Source organism: Triticum aestivum, chromosome 5A, assembly GCF_018294505.1.
Source record: "Triticum aestivum cultivar Chinese Spring chromosome 5A, IWGSC CS RefSeq v2.1, whole genome shotgun sequence".
NCBI lineage: Eukaryota > Viridiplantae > Streptophyta > Magnoliopsida > Poales > Poaceae > Triticum > Triticum aestivum.
The window spans coordinates 368,905,856-368,920,076 of NC_057806.1; positions in this window are offsets into that span (position 1 = coordinate 368,905,856).

Here is a 14,221-nt window from a genome sequence, read left to right on the forward strand (position 1 = left end):
GCGCGTTTTGCGAGGCGGTTTCCTTGGCACGTCTTGTCGAAGCAGAGATCGTGTCCCCTTATCCCGGGATTCTCATCAATACGGGTGTGGGTAACCCAGCCGCGCCATTGATTACGACACTTGGGAGATAAGCGAGTTTTACCAGGCTGGTGGGGACGCATAGTTTCGTCCGCCCATATAAGGGGATAAGGATCCGCCTTTCCATCCACGCCTTCTTCCTCCTTTGCTCATCCATTTTCACGCACTCAAGCTCCAGCGCCCAAGTCCGCATTCCCCACCTCAACCTTCTCCAGCCATGTCCGGAGCGGGAGGCAAGTGGATGGTCTCCTCCGTTACGGAGGGACACATCAAGAAGCTGAGGAAAGCCGGATACTTGTCTGACAACATCGCGCACCGGCTCCCAGACGAGGGGCAGCTCATCCCCACCCCCAGGCCCCATGAGAGGGTGGTGTTCCTCACCCATTTCCTCCGCGGACTAGGCTTCCCTCTCCACCCATTTGTCCGGGGACTAATGATCTACTACGGCCTGGACTTCCACGATCTGGCCCCGAACTTCATCCTCAACATCTCGGTGTTCATCATCGTGTGCGAGGCCTTCCTCTGCATCCAGCCCCACTTCGGCCTATGGCTGAAGACCTTCAATGTGAAGCCAAAGGTAGTGGGCGGCCACTAGGCGGAGTGCGGAGGCGCCATGGTGGGCAAGATACCCAACGTCCTATGGCTCGAGGGCTCCTTCGTGGAGACCATAAAGGGGTGGCAATCGGGGTGGTTCTACATCACTGAGTCGCGTGACCCTGCATGGGTCGCAGCCCCCGAGTTCTGATCCGGAATCCCTACGCGGCTCACCTCCTGGAAAGAGAAGGTCCTGCCGTGGGGTAAAAAAGGAGAGCTGACCGGACTCCAAACATGCGTCCAAAACCTGGTGAGCAAGAAGCTCAAACTTGTTAACGTAGTCCTGGTCATGCTCATCCGCCGGATCCTCCCGTGCCAACAACGGGATTTCAGCTTGTGGGAGTTCAACCGGGCCCAACACCGAACTCTGAGCAGGCTCTTCGACACAATGTATGAAGATGCCTGGAAGGTGCTATTCAAGGGCGCCGAGGCTCCCGCATCCGCTACCGAGGATGGCAGATTCAGCACGCAGCGTCAAGCCAATGCGGTAAGCTGTTTTTACCTCTTACAGGATATTTGTCTTTCATAGTTTGACTCTATGCGAGATCTAAGCCCCCATGCCTTTGACAGGACTGGCAGAGGACGGCCGAACAGATCAACTATCCGGCTCCTTTGCCCGAAGACCCAGCAGACGCTGGCTTGGCGGAGCTGATGGTTCCGGCACCTTACATGGTGCCAGAGAAGAAGGCCAAGAAGAAGGCCACGGGAACCCGGAAGAGTTCCCGGCGCCCGGTGGAGTCGGACTCATCGTCCGATGACTCCAAGGCGCACTCCTCCCACGAAGACGAGGAGGAGGAAAGAGAGGTTTCTTCCCCAGCAGGGGGAGAAAAGAAAAGGAAGGACACCCCAACTGGAGAGGCCGGAGGGTCCAAGAAAGGGAGCACCCTCCCTACGGACTACTCCACCAACGCCGACGACGGCGAAGAGGAGTGGCCGCTTAGGGCCAAGCCCCTGGCAAAATCGTAAGTATTCGGATACCTGAGTGACTCATGGCGTTCCTGTATTGCACAGCTTCTCCTGGCGCTGAATATAATTATGCAGTCTGCCCAAAGCCCGGCTCGACGTGTCGTCGAGCGGCTCCCTGGATTCGTCGGACGTGAATAGTTTTTCACTTCCGACCGCTACCTCCCCCCGCCCTACGGACGACGCCGAGGTGCTGTCCCAAGAGGTTCCAAGCCAGGAGGAGGTGGTCCTGGAGGCGCCACAAGGTGACCTCCCGGACTCCAGGCGCAAAGGGGAAAAAACCCCCAAGGGCTCCAAGTCCGGCCCTGGGCCGGACACCGCACCGGAACCTTCAGTGGTTCCGGAGTCCGGCAGGCAGCCCCCTAGTAAGAAGGGCAAGCCTACGATGCCGGTGACCTCCGTCCAACCGGAGGCACCGGATAATTTGCTGGAGGTGCTTAACGACGCCTCCATCGACGAGGAGCACCGCACTATTATGAGTGCGGTGATCCAGAAGGTTCAGTCCGCCAAAAGAGGGCTGACTGAAGCCTGTGCCAGCCTGCTAACAGGCTTTGAGGTATGTGAAAAATATGTGAAAATATTACCGCATAGACAGTAGCCCCTGATGCTCTATTTGGCATTCGGAAAGAAAAGCCGAATAGAGGATCTAACAACATTCGCAGGAGTCTAACATAATTAAGTCAATATGCGTATGCAGGCTTCGCTGCTAGCCTCTACCGCACTGACTGCGAAGGTGGATGCGCTGAAGCGGAGCCTCGAGCGGTCCAAGCAAGAGCTCGGCCTTGCTAAAAAGGAGCTCAAGGAAAAAGAAGGTAAGTAATACCTTGTGGAGTATATTTAAAAAGATGCAGTTGCAAAAAATGACATGATCACTATTGGTGTCCTAGGGACCGCAACTGAGGTGGCGACCCTTAAGCAAGCGCTTTCCGAGGCCGAAAAGAAGGCGGCCATAGAGTGCACCGAGCGGGAGAAAGATGAGGCGCGGGTTGGTGAGGTGTAGCAAGAGCTCCAGGCTCTTATGAAAAAACATGAGAGTTTGGAGCTTGACTCAAAGAAGCGAGAGTCCGAGCTCGCGGCGGCCCTTAAAAGCGCCATGTCTGCCAAGGCCGAAGCCTAGAAAGCCCTCCAGGAAGTTGAGGCGATGCAGAAGATAGCGGCGGGTAAGGCATTCTTTATGCAAAACAAGCACGTGAAAGTGAATTACTTGTTACTTACCTGAATTCGGAGCTCTCCAGGAGCATTTGCAGATTTGCCCCGTAGCGTGTCAGATGCCGCCGCCTTCTACCGGGCCGAGGAGGGTAGCTCGACGGAGAAGGTGTTCTGGTCTCAGTATGCTGAGGCCGGACACTCGGTGCCCTTGAGCGACCAGCTGAAGCAACTGGTCGAGCTCCATAAGGTGGCCGAACAGGCCATAAAGGGCCTTATAGTTCGACTTTGGCCTGGAGAGGCCCTGCCTGGGAGCTACTTCGGGCTGGTGAGGCGGCTGGTGGATGCATGTCCGTGGCTTGAAGTCGTCAAGCGCTCTATCTGCATCGAAGGTGCCCGTAGGGTGCTTGCCCGTGCTAAAGTGCACTGGGGCAAGATGGATGCGAAGAAGCTTGTGAAGGACGGGCCACCGCAGGGCAAGGAGCATCGCCACCCCGAGATGTATTATGAGGGCATCCTGAAGGGCGCCCGCCTTGTGGCGGACGAATGTTCCAAAGATGTAATATTTGAGTGAACTTGTTCATTTTATCCTGTGCGCTGAAAACTTGTTCATATGCGCTATGCAACGCTAGTTTTAATTTAAAATATTACCTTCTATGCGGCCGTTTATTGAGTCTGAGAGATGGTGAGTCATCGGCTTCTGCCCCCATGCCACGAGTGCTGGGGTGTTCGGGATAAACCTGAGCACTCTTTTTCCCATTCTTGGGTCCTTCGAGGGAGGTGCTCAGCACAACGAACAAGGCAATCGGACTATAATGCGTTATCACTCTCACTTAGCCAGAGAATTCTATAATTTTAAATTTCGGCGAAGCCCCTAGTGTTCGGAAGACCGAGTTCGGGGCGCTATACACGCCTAGGCCGGACAAAGCCGACTCCTCGCTCTAAGCGGCATAAGTCTTTAGGGACTCGAAACCTCCCGAACAGCGACCAGCTCTCGCCCTATCATGATAGTCAGTTTTAGCTTTCTCTACTGAGGTGCTTAGCCCAGCTCAACCGGGGCACAATCGCAGTAGTTCTCCCAGCGCTACCTTAGCCGATATAGCGGAACGTAAGGTACCAAAACATGGGAGCTCGGCAAACCCAACTATTGACCAAAGACATGATTCGGAGCTGATGCATATAATGCTATAAGTTCTGAGGGCCGCACTTTGTGAAAGTGTTCGGACTTCTCATGCCGTATTATGGGGTGCTTGAGCCCCTAGCGTATGGACCGTACCAAAGTGTACGGGTGCTAAATGTCATAACTGAACATATGTATTGAAAAAGAAATGAATAGAGAATGCAATAATAAGCTGAAGCTAAGCATTGTTTATTTTAAAAGGCTGCTGCGAAAGCAGAACGATACAAATAGTGGATAAGCAAGAGATGGGACTATTTGACATGTCCCCCTCCAGGGGCGAACTGCGAGACGGTATGTAAGACATGTATTTTGCTCGTTATAGAGACCACCTGGGAATTCGACGTAGCTTTCTGCCTCCTTGGTTGTTGCATCGTGTGTTCGGCGGTTGTACTGCTGGACAGGCCTTCCGAAGAGTGGAGTCCTGAAAGTAGGAAATAATGACAAAATCGGGAGCCCCTAGTGCGGTTGAGCCGCATTTTTGGGCGTGCTGTGGTCATGCCCCTCCCCCTGTGTCCATGGTATTTTCAGAGCGTATTATGTATGCGTAGTACTGATTTTGCAGTTTCGCGAGGGCTGGGGTTGGGGCCGTATTGCTACGCTTGCTCGGAACATGCCAGGCGGTCTTGTTGTAGGTTACTCCGGGCGCGCTTGACGGTGTCCGGACGTTTAATAGCCGGACTGGAGAATTGCCTTGAGAGGCTGCTTTGTACTTCTGCTGCGAGGGCCGCCGTGTGCTCCTCCGTTCGAAGAGAGCGTTCGGTGTTTCCATTGACCGTAATGACTCCTCGAGGGCCTAGCATCTTGAGCTTGAGATATGCGTAGTGCGGCACCACATTAAACTTTGCAAATGCGGTTCGTCCGAGCAGTGCGTGATAGCCACTGCGGAATGGGACTATGTCGAAGATTAACTCCTCGCTTCGGAAATTATCCGGGGACCCGAAGACCACTTCAAGTGTAACTGAGCCTGTACAGTTGGCCTCTACACCTGGTATGACGCCTTTAAAGGTTGTTTTTGTGGGTTTAATCCTTGAGGGATCTATGCCCATTTTCCGCACTGTATCCTGATAAAGCACGTTCAGGCTGCTGCCGCCGTCCATAAGGACTCTAGTGAGGTGAAATCCGTCAATGATTGGGTCTAGAACCAATGCGGCGAATCTGCCATGGCGGATGCTAGTGGGGTGGTCCCTTCGATCAAAAGTGATCGGGCAGGAGGACCATGGTTGAACTTTGGGGCAACTAGCTCCAACGCGTAAACGTTCCTGAGTGCACGCTTCCGCTCCCTTTTGGGGATGTGGGTTGTGTATATCATGTTCACCGTCCGCACTTGTGGGGGGAAGCCCTTCTGTCCACTATTGTTCGGCGGCCGGGGCTCTTCGTCCTCGTCGCTGTGCAGCCCCTTGTCTTTGTTTTCGGCATTTAACTTGCCGGCCTGCTTGAACACCCAACAATCCCTGTTGGTGTGATTGGCTGGTTTTTCGGGGGTGCCATGTATCTGGCACGGGCGATTGAGTATACGGTCCAAACTGGACGGGCCCAGAGTGTTCCTCTTTAATGGCTTTTTCCGCTGACCGGTCTTAGAGCCTCTGAATCCGGCATTAACTACCGTATCTGCAGCGTTGTCGCTGTTAATGCGGTGCTTGTGCTTGTTGCGACGCGACCTGCCATTGCTGTCCTTGGTATCCAAATTATCAGGGCTCTTGGTCATGTTATTGCTACAAGCCAGCCAGCTGTCTTCTCCCGCGCAAAAGCGGGTCATGAGTGTCATGAGGGCTGCCATAGATTTCGGCTTTTCCTGTCCAAGGTGTCGGGTAAGACACTCGCCACGGATGTTATGCTTGAAGGCTGCTAGGGCCTCTGCGTCCAGACAGTCGACGATTTGATTTTCTTGGTTAGGAACCGTGTCCAGAATTGTCTGGCAGATTCTTCTGGCTGCTGAATTATGTGGCTCAGGTCATCCGCGTCTGGTGGTCGCACGTAAGTGCCCTGGAAATTGTCGAGGAATGTGGCTTCCAGGTCCTCCCAACAATCAATTGATTCTGTTGGCAGGCTATTAAGCCAATGTCGAGCTGGTCCTTTAAGCTGGAGTGGGAGGTATTTGATGGCGTGTAGATCATCGCCACGGCCCATGTGGATATGAAGGAGATAGTCCTTGATGCATACCGCAGGATCTGTTGTGCCATCATATGATTCAATGTTTACGGGTTTGAAACCCTCTGGGATTTGATGATCCATTACTTCATCTGTGAAGCATAGTGGGTGTGCGGCGCCTCTGTACTGGGCTATATCACGACGTAGCTCAAATGAGCTATGTCTGCTGTGTTCGGCCCGACCAGATTTACTGTATCCGGCATGACAGTTATTGTCTCGTGTCGTGGGGCGCCCGCGCAATCCGTAGATCGATCTTGTTTGCCTTGCCCTGTCTTCCAACATATCTCACAGGTCTAGCGCATTTCCCAGTGCCTTGGTATTTTTTGAGCGATGCCGAGGTGCGGCTTGAGTGGAGGGCCGGGAGGACTCTCTGTCGCGGCCGTGAGGTGGCCGGTCAGCCGCATCATGCGCTGGTGATGTAGGTTTAAGTGCTTCTTCCTCTAAACGGGGTAGCAACCTGCGCTTTGGGTAGCTCTTGGAGGGGCGTTCGAGTTCGTATTCCTCGGCCGCAAGGACTTCCGTCCATCTGTCGGCTAGCAAGTCTTGATCAGCTCTAAGCTGTTCCTGTTTTTTCTTAAGGATACTCGTCGTGGCCATAAGCCTGCGCTTAAAGTGCTCTTGTTCGATGGGATCCTCAGGCACGACAAATTCGTCGTCGCCGAAGCTTGCCTCGTCTTCAGAGGGAGGCATGTAATTTTCATCCTCTTCTTCTCTGTCTGCCGCTCTCTCAAGGGGGCTGGCTTCTCCATCCTCCTGCGCTGAATCTTGCTGGAGGGAATTGTCTTCGGCACTGTCCGGGGTGTTATTATCTCCCATGCCGGCATCATCGTTTTTGCTTAGGCGGGACTTAGAGCGGCGCCGCTGATGCCGGCGCTTGGGTTGCTTCTTGGAGGGGTCATCCCCCGTTGTTCCTTCGCCATTTCCTTCTTTGGGTGTATCCACCATATATATGTCATATGACGAGGTAGCTTTCTAGTGCCCTATATGCGCTGGTTCATGTTCGTCTCCTACATCGTCGTCCATACCGTCGATGTCTTCGGAGTCGAAGTCGAGCATGTCGGTTAAATCATCGACAGTGTCTACGAAGTGGGTGGTGGGTGGGCGTCGAATTTCTTCGTCGTCCGCATCCCAATACTGTTGGCCATAGTCCGGCCAGGGCTCTCCTGACAAAGAGAGAGACCTTAGTGAATTTAGAATGTCGCCGAAGGGCGAGTGCTGAAAGATATCCGCGGCGGTGAATTCCATGATCGACGCCCAATCGGATTCGATTGGTAGGGGCGCGGAAGGTTTGGAGTCCGGAGAAGAGTCCGGCACCTTGGAGTCACGGGCTTCGCAGAGGATGAGGCTGGTGTTCGGCTCAATCGCCGTTGAGACTGCAGCCCCCGAGGCGGTGTCTAGCCACCCGTCCTCGATCAGCGCAGTTGGCTCCGAGCTAAGGGTCGGAGCTGATGCGGGCGCGGCCTCTAGGGTACTTTTCGGCGGCAGAGCTAGGTCATACCCGTCGTGACAGTGCGGCGCGCCCGGCTGTGGCTCGAATCCGTTGAAGATCAAGTCTCCGCGGATGTCGGCCGTGTAGTTCAAACTTCCAAATCTGACCTGATGGCCAGGGGCGTAGCTTTCAATCTGCTCCAGATGGCCAAGCGAATTAGCCCGCAGTGCAAAGCCGCCAAACAGGAAGATCTGTCCGGGGAGAAAGGTCTCACCCTGGACCGCATCGTTGTTGATGATCGGAGGAGCCATCGGGCCTAAAGGTGACGACACAGAGGAACTCTCAATGAAAGCACCAATGTCGGTGTCAAAACCGGCGGATCTCGGGTAGGGGGTCCCGAACTGTGCGTCTAGGCCGGATGGTAACAGGAGGCAGGGGACACAATGTTTTACCCAGGTTCGGGCCCTCTTGATGGAGGTAAAACCCTACGTCCTGCTTGATTAATATTGATGATATGGGTAGGACAATAGTAGATCTACCACGAGATCAAAGAGGCTAAACCCTAGAAGCTAGCCTATGGTATGGTTGTTGTTCCTCCTGTGGACTAAAACCCTCCGGTTTATATAGACACCGGAGAGGGCTAGGGTTACACAGAGTCGGTTACAATGGGAGGAGATCTACATATCCGTATTGCCAAGCTTGCCTTCCACGCCAAGGAAAGTCCCATCCGGACACGGGACGAAGTCTTTAATCTTATATCTTCATAGTCCAAGAGTCCGGCCAAAGGTTATAGTCCGGCTATCCGGACACCCCCTAGTCCAGGACTCCCTCAGCTGCTAACTCCAAATCATGCGTGGCATAATTTAACTCATGAGGCTTAAGCTGTCGTGAGGCATAGGAAACAACTCTTCCTTCCTGCATAAGCACTGCTCCAAGTCCTCGACGTGAAGCGCCGCAATACACCTCATAATCCTTGGTCTGATCTGGCAAAATCAACACTGGTGATGTAACCAAACATTTCTTCAACTCCTGGAAACTGGCTTCACATTCCTCGGTCCATATGAACTTGGTATCCTTCTTCAACAACTCCGTCATAGGCTTCGCAATCTTCGAGAAATTTTCAATGAATCTCCGGTAGTATCCTGCTAGTGCCAGAAAACTCCGGATCTCTCCAACTTTGGTTGGGGCTTCCCAATTTTTCACAATGTCAACCTTGGTGGGATCTACTGCTATACCTTCTCTAGATATAACGTGTCCGAGAAATCCCACTTCCTTCAACCAAAACTCACATTTGCTAAACTTGGCATATAACTGATTTCTCTGAGCTTACCAAGTACCAAACGCAAATGCTGTTGCGGAACGTAGTAATTTCAAAAAAATTCCTACGCACACGCAAGATCATGGTGATGCATAGCAACGAGAGGGGAGAGTGTGATCAATGTACCCTTGTAGACCGACAGCGGAAGCGTTAGCACAACGTGGTTGATGTAGTCGTATGTCTTCACGGCCTGACCGATCAAGCACCGAAACTACGGCACCTCCGAGTTTTAGCACACGTTAATCTTGATGACGATCCCCGGACTCTGATCCAGCAAAGTGTCGGGGAAGAGTTCCGTCAGCACGACGACGTGGTGACGATCTTGATGTTCTACCGTCGCAGGGCTTCGCCTAAGCACCGCTACAATATTATCGAGGGTTATGGTGGAAGGGGGCACCGCACACGGCTAAGAATATGATCACATGGATCAACTTGTGTCTATGGGGTGCCCCCTGCCTCTGTATATAAAGGATCAAGGGGGGGGGGGGTGCGGCCGGCCAGGAGAAGGGCGCGCCAGGAGGAGTCCTACTCCCACCGGGAGTAGGATTCCCCCCCTTTCCTAGTTGGAATAGGATTCGTGAAGTGGGAAAGAGGAGAGAGAGAAGGAAGGGGGGGCGCCGCCCCCCTCTCCTTGTCCTATTCAGACTAGGGGGGGAGGGGCGCGCGGCCCAGCCCTGGCCACCTCTCCTCTCTTCCACTAAGGCCCACTAAGGCCCATATACCTCCCGGGGGGTTCCGGTAACCTCCCGGTACTCCGGTAAAATCCCGATTTTACCCGGAACACTTCCGATATCCAAATATAGGCTTCCAATATATCAATCTTTATGTCTCGACCATTTCGAGACTCCTCGTCATGTCCGTGATCACATCTGGGACTCCGAACAAACTTTGGTACATCAAAATGCATAAACTCATAATATAATTGTCATCAAAACCTTAAGCATGCGGACCCTACAGGTTCGAGAACAATGTAGACATGACCGAGACACGTCTCCGGTCAATAAACCAATAGCGGAACCTGGATGGTCATATTGTCTCCCACATATTCTACGAAGATCTTTATCGGTCAGACTGCATAACAACATACGTTGTTCCCTTTGTCATCGGTATGTTACTTGCCCGAGATTCGATCGTCGGTATCTCAATACCTAGTTCAATCTCGTTACCGGCAAGTCTCTTTACTCGTTTCGTAATACACCATCTTGCAACTAACTCATTAGTTGTAATGCTTGCAAGGCTTATGTGATGTGCATTACCGAGAGGGCCCAGAGATACCTCTCCGACAATCGGAGTGACAAATCCTAATCTCGAAATACGCCAACCCAACATGTACCTTTGGAGACACCTGTAGAGCACCTTTATAATCACCCAGTTACGTTGTGACGTTTGGTAGCACACAAAGTGTTCCTCCGGCAAACGGGAGTTGCATAATCTCATAGTCATAGGAACATGTATAAGTCATGAAGAAAGCAATAGCAACATACTAAACGATCGGGTGCTAAGCTAATGGAATGGGTCATGTCAATCAGATCATTCACCTAATGATGTGATCCCGTTAATCAAATAACAACTCTTTGTCCATGGTTAGGAAACATAACCATCTTTGATTAATGAGCTAGTCAAGTAGAGGCATACTAGTGACACTCTGTTTGTCTATGTATTCACACATGTATTATGTTTCCGGTTAATATAATTCTAGCATGAATAATAAACATTTATCATGATATAAGGAAATAAATAATAACTTTATTATTGCCTCTAGGGCATATTTCCTTCAGTCTCCCACTTGCACTAGAGTCAATAATCTAGATTACACAGTAATGATTCTAACACCCATGGAGCCTTGGTGCTGATCATGTTTTGCTCGTGGAAGAGGCTTAGTCAACGGGTCTGCAACATTCAGATCCGTATGTATCTTGCAAATCTCTATGTCTCCCACTTGGACTAGATCCCGGATGGAATTGAAGCGTCTCTTGATGTGCTTGGTTCTCTTGTGAAATCTGGATTCCTTTGCCAAGGCAATTGCACCAGTATTGTCACAAAAGATTTTCATTGGACCCGATGCACTAGGTATGACACCTAGATCGGATATGAACTCCTTCATCCAGACTCCTTCATTTGCTGCTTCCGAAGCAGCTATGTACTCCGCTTCACATGTAGATCCCGCCACAACGCTTTGTTTAGAACTGCACCAACTGACAGCTCCACCGTTTAATGTAAACACGTATCCGATTTGCGATTTAGAATCGTCCGGATCAGTGTCAAAGCTTGCATCAACGTAACCTTTTACGATGAGCTCTTTGTCACCTCCATATATGAGAAACATGTCCTTAGTACTTTTCAGGTATTTCAGGATGTTCTTGACCGCTGTCCAGTGATCCACTCCTGGATCACTTTGGTACCTCCCTGCTAGACTTATAGCAAGGCACACATCAGGTCTGGTACACAACATTGCATACATGATAGAGCCTATGGCTGAAGCATAGGGAACATCTTTCATTTTCTCTCTATCTTCTGCAGTGGTCGGGCATTGAGTCTTACTCAACTTCACACCTTGTAACACAGGCAAGAACCCTTTCTTTGCTTGATCCATCTTGAACTTCTTCAAAACTTTGTCAAGGTATGTGCTTTGTGAAAGTCTAATTAAGCGTCTTGATCTATCTCTATAGATCTTAATGCCTAATATGTAAGTAGCTTCACCGAGGTCTTTCATTGAAAAACTCTTATTCAAGTATCCCTTTATGCTATCCAGAAATTCTATATCATTTCCAATTAGTAATATGTCATCCACATATAATATCAGAAATGCTATAGAGCTCCCACTCACTTTCTTGTAAATACAGGCTTCTCCAAAAGTCTGTATAAAACCAAATGCTTTGATCACACTATCAAAGCGTTTATTCCAACTCCGAGAGGCTTACACCAGTCCATAAATGGATCGCTGGAGCTTGCACACTTTGTTAGCTCCTTTTGGATTGACAAAACCTTCTGGTTGCATCATATACAACTCTTCTTCCAGAAATCCATTCAGGAATGCAGTTTTGACATCCATCTGCCAAATTTCATAATCATAAAATGCGGCAATTGCTAACATGATTCGGACAGACTTAAGCATCGCTACGGGTGACAAGGACTCATCGTAGTCAATCCCTTGAACTTGCCGAAAACCTTTTGCGACAAGTCGAGCTTTGTAGACAGTAATATTACCGTCAGCGTCAGTCTTCTTCTTGAAGATCCATTTATTCTCAATTGCTTGCCGATCATCGGGCAAGTCAACCAAAGTCCATACTTTGTTCTCATACATGGATCCCATCTCAGATTTCATGGCTTCAAGCCATTTTGCGGAATCTGGGCTCACCATCGCTTCTTCATAGTTCGTAGGTTCATCATGATCTAGTAGCATGACTTCAAGAACAGGATTACCGTACCACTCTGGCGCGGATCTCACTTTGGTTGATCTACGAGGTTCAGTAGTATCTTGTTCTGAAGTTTCATGATCATCATCATTAGCTTCCTCACTGACTGGTGTAGGTGTCACAGAAACAGGTTTCTGTGATGTACTACTTTCCAATAAGGGAGTAGGAACAGTTACCTCGTCAAGTTCTACTTTCCTCCCACTCACTTCTTTCGAGAGAAACTCCTTCTCCAGAAAGTTTCCGAATTTAGCAACAAAAGTCTTGCCTTCGGATCTGTGATAGAAGGTGTATCCAATAGTTTCCTTTGGATATCCTATGAAGACACATTTCTCCGATTTGGGTTCGAGCTTATCAGGTTGAAGCTTTTTCACATAAGCATCGCAGCCCCAAACTTTCAGAAACGACAACTTCGGTTTCTTGCCAAACCACAGTTCATAAGGCGTCGTCTCAACGGATTTTGATGGTGCCCTATTTAACGTGAATGGGGCCGTCTCTAGAGCGTATCCCCAAAACGATAGCGGTAAATCAGTAAGAGACATCATAGATCGCACCATATCTAGTAAAGTACGATTATGATGTTCGGACACACCATTACGCTGTGGTGTTCCGGGTGGCGTGAGTTGCGAAACTATTCCACAATTTTTCAAATGTACACCAAACTCGTAACTCAAATATTCTCCTCCATGATCAGATTGTAGGAATTTTATTTTCTTGTTACGATGATTTTCAACTTCACTCTGAAATTCTTTGAACTTTTCAAATGTTTCAGACTTGTGTTTCATTAAGTAGATATACCCATATCTGCTTAAGTCATCTGTGAAGGTGAGAAAATAACAATATCCGCCATGAGCCTCAACATTCATCGGACCACATACATCTGTATGTATGATTTCCAACAAATCTGTTGCTCTCTCCATAGTACCGGAGAATGGTGTTTTTGTCATCTTACCCATAAGGCACGGTTCGCAAGTACCAAGTGATTCATAATCAAGTGGTTCCAAAAGCCCATCAGTATGGAGTTTCTTCATGCACTTTATACCAATATGACCCAGACGGCAGTGCCACAAATAAGTTGCACTATCATTATCAACTCTGCATCTTTTGGCTTCAACACTATGAATATGTGTGTCACTACTATCGAGATTCAATAAGAATAGACCACTCTTTAAGGGTGCATGACCATAAAAGATATTACTCATATAAATAGAACAACCATTATTCTCTGATTTAAATGAATAACCGTCTCGCATCAAACAAGATCCAGATATAATATTCATGCTTAACGCTGGCACCAAATAACAATTATTTATGTCTAATACTAATCCCGAAGGTAGATGTAGAGGTAGCGTGCCGACTGCGATCACATCGACTTTGGAACCGTTTCCCACGCGCATCGTCACCTCGTCCTTAGCCAATCTTCGCTTAATCCGTAGTCCCTATTTCGAGTTGCAAATATTAGCAACAGAACCAGTATCAAATACCTAGGTGCTACTGCGAGCATTAGTAAGGTACACATCAATAACATGTATATCACATATACCTTTGTTTACCTTGCCATCCTTCTTATCTGCCAAATACTTGGGGCAGTTTCGCTTCCAGTGACCAGTCTACTTGCAGTAGAAGCACTCAGTTTCAGGCTTAGGTCCAGGTTTGGGTTTCTTCTCTTGAGTAGCAACTTGCTTGCTGTTCTTTTTGAAGTTCCCCTTCTTCTTCCCTTTGCCTTTTTCTTGAAACTAGTGGTCTTGTTAACCATCAACACTTGATGCTCCTTCTTGATTTCTACCTCCGCAGCTTTCAGCATTGCGAAGAGCTCGGGAATAGTCTTATTCATCCCTTGCATATTATAGTTCATCACGAAGCTCTTGTAGCTTGGTGGTAGTGATTGGAGAATTCTGTCAATGACGCAATCATCTGGAAGATTAACTCCCAATTGAATCAAGTGATTATTA